This window comes from Bos indicus, chromosome 7 (genome assembly GCF_029378745.1).
Source record: "Bos indicus isolate NIAB-ARS_2022 breed Sahiwal x Tharparkar chromosome 7, NIAB-ARS_B.indTharparkar_mat_pri_1.0, whole genome shotgun sequence".
Classification (NCBI taxonomy): Eukaryota; Metazoa; Chordata; class Mammalia; order Artiodactyla; family Bovidae; genus Bos; species Bos indicus.
In genome coordinates, this window is record NC_091766.1 from 26,714,293 (window position 1) to 26,720,430 (window position 6,138).

At 43.5% G+C, this 6,138-nt stretch overlaps 1 pseudogene; it reads left to right on the forward strand.

Moving 5' to 3' along the window:
• Positions 1 to 93: 93 nt before the first annotated feature.
• On the forward strand, positions 94 to 5,810 carry LOC139184117 (transcription factor BTF3 pseudogene; annotated as a pseudogene).
• Positions 5,811 to 6,138: the final 328 nt, after the last annotated feature.

Here is a 6,138-nt window from a genome sequence, read left to right on the forward strand (position 1 = left end):
ATTAGAGCTTATTTTTTTGTACAGAAGAGAATAAACTATCCTAGCCAAATTCATTTCATTTGAGAAAAACAAAAGACTTGAACCCCAAAATGTATGTAAGAATCTCAGCATATTTTATGCATAGTCAGTGAACTGATTGGTAATATCTGAGTACTGCCTTTCATAGTTTTTCAGTTACCATCAATTGAGTTAGTTGAGCATATTTTAAGACAGCGGTTTTATCAGGTTTTAATATCTTGGGGAAAATTCATGTCGGACCATAACTGAACAGATATGTCACCTAAAGACAAAATACTCTTTACCACCTTATGTAAAGTATTAAAACTGTAGTTGTGTTCTCTTAATTTATAGTCAGGTTCAGCCAATAGAGGAATCAATTCATTTAAAAACAAAACTGCCTTTTTCTCTTAAAATCACACCATTGCAATTTCATCTATAATGAAATTCTTTTGTGAACTACTTCAATGAATTTGGATATTGTGAGTCACTTAGCTGGATTTTAATTTTATCAGTATGAGTTAGTCTTTGAAATTAGAGAATTTTAAAGCTGGCCAATCTTAGACATTGTTTAGATCCACCCCCCTCATTTTGTATATGAAAAGGACTCTGACATTCAGAGTTTCAGGAAGTTAACTAAGTCACACAGCCAGTCAGATGTTAGACTAGGTCTTGCCACACACCCCAAATCTCTAGTACCACCTGTGTTATCTCACGTAAAGTGTTCTTAACCATTCTGGACCAATACAAATTAAGAAACAACTTTAGAAACCTTCCAAAGTAACAACAGGAAAAAAAAATCTTACAATTGGATGTCAGCGTTTCTAATTTATACATTTTGGAACATATGTCATTTGATTTTATAAATATTCATTGAGCCCTATGGTAGGCAAAATTCTAGGAGGACCCCAATGAACCATTACCCTTGTGTTCTCTCCCCTTTGAGTGGGTGAAACTCATGGATATGATGAATTATGTTACATTACAGGGCAAAAGGAAGATGATCTAGGGTAGGCCTGGTCTAATCAGGTGAGCCCATTAAAAGCAGCCTGGTTCTCTGGCTGGTTGCAGAAAATGAAATCAAAGAGATGTGCTCCCTCTCTAGCTGCCATCTTGCGTCCCCACATGTGTGTGCCTAGCCTCAGCTGGTGTGCCCAAGACCACCTGAGCGCCAAGCCTAGTCCCCCACACACCCCCATTTCCACTCCAACAAGATGAAAGAAACTATCATGAACCAAGAGAAACTCAACAAACTGCAGGCACAAGTGCGCATTGGTGGGAAAGGAACTGCTTGCAGAAAGAAGGTGGCTCGTAGAACAGCCACAGTAGATGACAAAAAACTTCAGTTCTCTTTTAAAGAAGTTGGGGGAAACAATATCTCTGGTATCGAAGAGGTGAATATGTTCACAAATCAAGGAACAGTGATCCACTTTAACAACCCTAAAGTTCAGGCATCTCTGGAAGTGAACACCTTCACCATTACAGGCCATGCTGAGTCAAAGCAACTGGCAGAAATTCTCCCTAGCATCTTAAACCAACTTGGCACAGACAGTCTGGTCAGTTTAAGGAGACTGGCTGAAGCTCTGCCCAAACAATCTGTGGATGGAAAAGCACCACTTGCCACTGGAGAGGATGATGATGATGAAGTTCAAATCTTGTGGAGAATTTTGATGAGGCCTCCAAGAATGAAACAAACTGAATTAACTTCTGAAGAAAATAAATCTTGAAGAAGTTACTGGAAGCTGCTATTTTATATTACGATTGCTTTTTAAATTTTTGTTTATGGATCTGATAAAATCTAGATCTCTTAATATTTTTAATCCTAAGTGCCTGGACACTGCAGCTCTTTTCCGTTTTGCTTATATACAATTCATTCTCTGCAGCTAATTAAGCTGAAGAAGCCTAAGAATAAAGTTTGAAACAAAGATAAATAAAATTCTTTGCCTAGTGAAAAAAGAAAAGAGAGAGAAAGAGAAAGATGTGCTCCTACCAGCCTGGAAAGAATCAGACATCAGTGTTGTGAACTGCCAATGAGGCAAGGAACTGGGCAGCCTCTGGGAGCTGAGAGTAGTACCTGGCCAACAGCCCGCAGGAAAATGACATCAGTCCTACAGCTCCAAGGACATGAATCCTGTTAACAATCAGTGAGTCTAGAAGAGGCCCATGAAACCCAGGTGAGAATCACAGCCCTGGGTTATTTATATCTTGGGTTCAGCTCAGTGAGAGTTTGATCCGAGAATTCAGCCACACCATGGCTGGACATCTGATCCACAGACACTATGAGATATTAAATGTGTGTTGTTTCAAGCTGCTAAGTCTGGTGTAATTTTTTACACAGCAATAGAAAACTAATAGAAGTCCTTACAACACTGAAGCTCAATGGGAGGTGGTAGGAGTATAAAAGTGAATCAGGCACAGTCCTTGTCTCAGAGACACTCACTGTCTGGGGCAGCAGAGAGAGGCAAATTAACAAAGCACTGTGACGTAGCATTGTGAGAGCTGGAGCTGAGACCTGTGGAAAACGGTACAGCAGCCTGATGGGGAACGTGGCAGGAAGACGTCACAGAAAATTAGACTTAAATTAGGTGAAAAGGAAGAGTGTGGACGGGCATGGCGTATTTAGAAAATGGCAGGTGGCTTTGTGTGGCTGGCATGAAGGGGGGAGAAGGGAAGGACATGAGACTGATGAGAAAGATAGGGGTCCACCCTGTGCAGGACCTCCGGTAAGGTGGTGTTTTCCCTGCAGCAGTGCCCTCCCTTACTCCCCGCCCTAGCCCAAAGTCAGCCCTTCTGGCTCCTGAGTCCTCAGAGGTATCTGGCCTCTCTACTCCAGCCCTTCTCAGTCCTCCTAGTCCTCAAGCATGCTAAGCTCAGAAGTCCCCTGAGGAGCCCTGCAGGACACTGACATCTTCATTACAACCAGGGCTGAGGGGGCCATAGACGAGATCGCCCTCTCGTGTGTCTGGGCACCCTGTGTTCCTTCCTCCCTGCTCCAGGCAACTTGAAAGCTACGTGGCCCGTGTCCTAGGGCTGTTGATCCAAGAGCTTCAGGCTCTGCTGAGCTAAGAGGGAGAGAATCCACTGGTTCCCTTCAGAAATCGGGGCTGCCCAGAGACCCTGGAGCTTGTCCTCTTGGACCACTTCTTGCTTGAGGATAGCCAGGTGATCACAGGTGTGGAGGATCTGCAGGGCCTGCACCCAGACAACACATTTCTGACATTAGGGTTTCAAACAAGCAAACAAATCCACCATGTACTCGCAAGGTGTTAAAACTAAAGTGGTGGCTGAGGCACAAAGACACATGAGGTGCTACATTCCAAAGGAAATACGGGATCATGTAAGGGTTGCTGGAGACAGGAGAGAGGATATTTGGAGGATGTTTTAAAAGAAAAACATGCTCCCACTTCCCACCAAAGTAAAAAGTTGGGGTCACGTAGTGTCAAGAGCAAGGGACAAAAGTGCAGTTCATCAGAAAGCCTCATATGTGTCGCTGGGTAGGAAGAACACAGTGGTCTAGTTCCCATCTGGACAATTACGTGAAAGAAGAGCTTACAAGCATTTCTGGGTGGAGTAAAGGAGGACAGCTGCTGCCCCGAGTTTGTCCAAGGAAGAAGGGGTAGGTAGGTGTATGTTCAGGGATCAGATGTGTGCCAAATGTGAGAGACTGGCTAGGGAAAGCCTTGGGCACAGGCAGGCCTCAGAAGAGGTGAAGTAGAGGGAGAAGACTGGTTCCTCGGGCTGAGGAAGCAGGTGGCTGCTCAAGTGGAGAGCGCATTTGCCTGAATCAGGGAAATAGCAGGTGAATGATACCAGCAAGGAGTGCAGCCTCCCACAATCCTGCTGAAGTCTCTGAAATGTCTGCACCACAGCCCCAGAAGGATCAGAACCTGGCAGAAGCAGGGAAAGAAAGACCTTCTCCTTCCTCAGCTGACTGACTGCACGTGGCTTCTCACTGGGGTAACGGTAAGACGTAATTTTAAACCAAGTTCCACATTATCAACATAGGAATGGATACACTAAAGGTGACTTAGAGTGGCCAAGGATTTTCTATTGCCTGTTGTTGTTCAGTCCCTAAGCCACGTCCGACTGACTCTGTGACCCCATGGACTGCAGCCCGTCGGGCTTCCCTCCTTCACTGTCTCCAGGAGTTTGCTCAGATTCACGGTAACTGAGTTGGTGATGCCATCCAACCACCTCATCCTCTGCCATCCCCTTCTCCTCCTGCCTTCAATCTTTCCTAGCATCAGGGTCTTTTCCAATCAGTTGGCTCTTCACATCAGATGGCCAAAGTATTGGAATTTCAGTTTCACCATCAGTCCTGCCAATGAATATTCAGGGTTAATTTCCTTGATATACCACTTGCCTAAGATTTCTGTTGCCTAAGAATGCTCAAAATACTCCTAACACTACCGAGTTTTTATTTTACCCTAAACAGAGGGAGAAACTCCCAATGAATACATTTTATAGGGATAGAGGGAAACATAAATAAACAAGCTTTCTAACTGTATTCCATATTCAGAGCATTGATTGCATGTACCTAATGTTTTTTACCTATAGATCTTCAATGAATTTAATTACGCTAATTTGAGAGAGGAATGCAGTCCTGTGTCTAAGATTCCTGGAGACCTTCAGTAATCCCTCTGGTCTCAACAGGTGGAAAATCGAAAGGCAGCTCTCTGGAAACATGTCATCTAATTATACCACCATTGCCAAGCATCAGACAATGTTATGTCACTTATTATAGTCATTTTTGTATCATATTTGTAGCAGCAATTACTTTTCCTTTCTAAAATTATGTTTAGGGATCAATTTGTTGACTGATTTTGACACAAGAAGCTCATAATATTCTCCCACTCCCAGAGGAAACAGTGAAAAACCTTCTCTTTTTTTCCTAAGCTAATGCTTAAAAATGAAGTGGAATGAACACTGAGTTTGGGGCTGCGCATTGCTGCTTTTGGTTACAGTGCTGCTTTCTTCCAGATGTCTCATCAGAACATGGTAAAGACTTACTGGAACACGTAACTCTTTGGCCAGTTTATTGAAGGAAGCAGGGGTTCACTCAGACTAGGGTTGTTGGTTTGTTTATAATAATGTCATGACTCCTGGAACCCTGACAATAGGAATGAGAGTAGGGCCAGGCCTCGGGAATTACTCTTAAAGAACCACTGCTGCTGCTGCTAAGTCACTTCAGTCGTGTCCGACTCTGTGCGACCCCACAGACGGCAGCCCACCAGGCTCCCCCGTCCCTGGGATTCTCCAGGCAAGAACACTGGAGTGGGTTGCCATTTCCTCCTCCAATGCATGAAAGTGAAAAGTGAAAGTGAAGTTGCTCAGTCGTGTCCGACTCTTAGCGACCCCATGGACTGCAGCCTACCAGGCTCCATCCATGGGATTTTCCAGGCAAAAGTACTGGAGTGGGGTGCCATCGCCTTTTCCCTAAAGAACCACAGAAGAGACCACAGAAGAGATGTAATGTACCACAAGATAAATATAATTAACAGTGCTGGATGTTACATGTGAAAGGTGTTAAGAGAGTAAACCCTAAGAGTTCTCAGCACAAGAAGAACATTTCTATTTCTATAATCTTTGTATCTATATGAAATGATAGATATTCACTAAACTTATTGTGGTAATCACTTCATGATGTATATAAATCAAAATGATTCTGTATGTCAACTATATCTCAATAAACACTGGAAAAATAAAGCACTGGATTAACACAAGTCTTTAAAATTATATTAAATATAAATGATTTTAAAAAAAGGATAGCAGAAACTGAGGCAGCACCCTGCTCACAGTGCCTCAGCTTCTTTCTTTCCTTGTTCTCATCTTGCTCACTGGCTCCCCTCCTTAGGTACAGTATCTGCTTTCTCATAACTATAGCTTACTCATGCCCATCATTCCAACTGACCCTTCTGTTCAGCAACGCAGTGATCCCAGTCTCTCAGCTTCTCTATTCTGCAAGTTCCTCCAAAGGAGGAACTTTATCAGCTTGTATTTTGCAACCAGCCACCCAAGTCATATGTTGGCTGATCAAGCCTATAGAACGAACCACCCTTGGATCAGGTACCCATCCCTAGCCCAATCAGCTATGGGGACCAAGATCATGTGATGCAAATTATAGTCACTGCCCACTCAGCA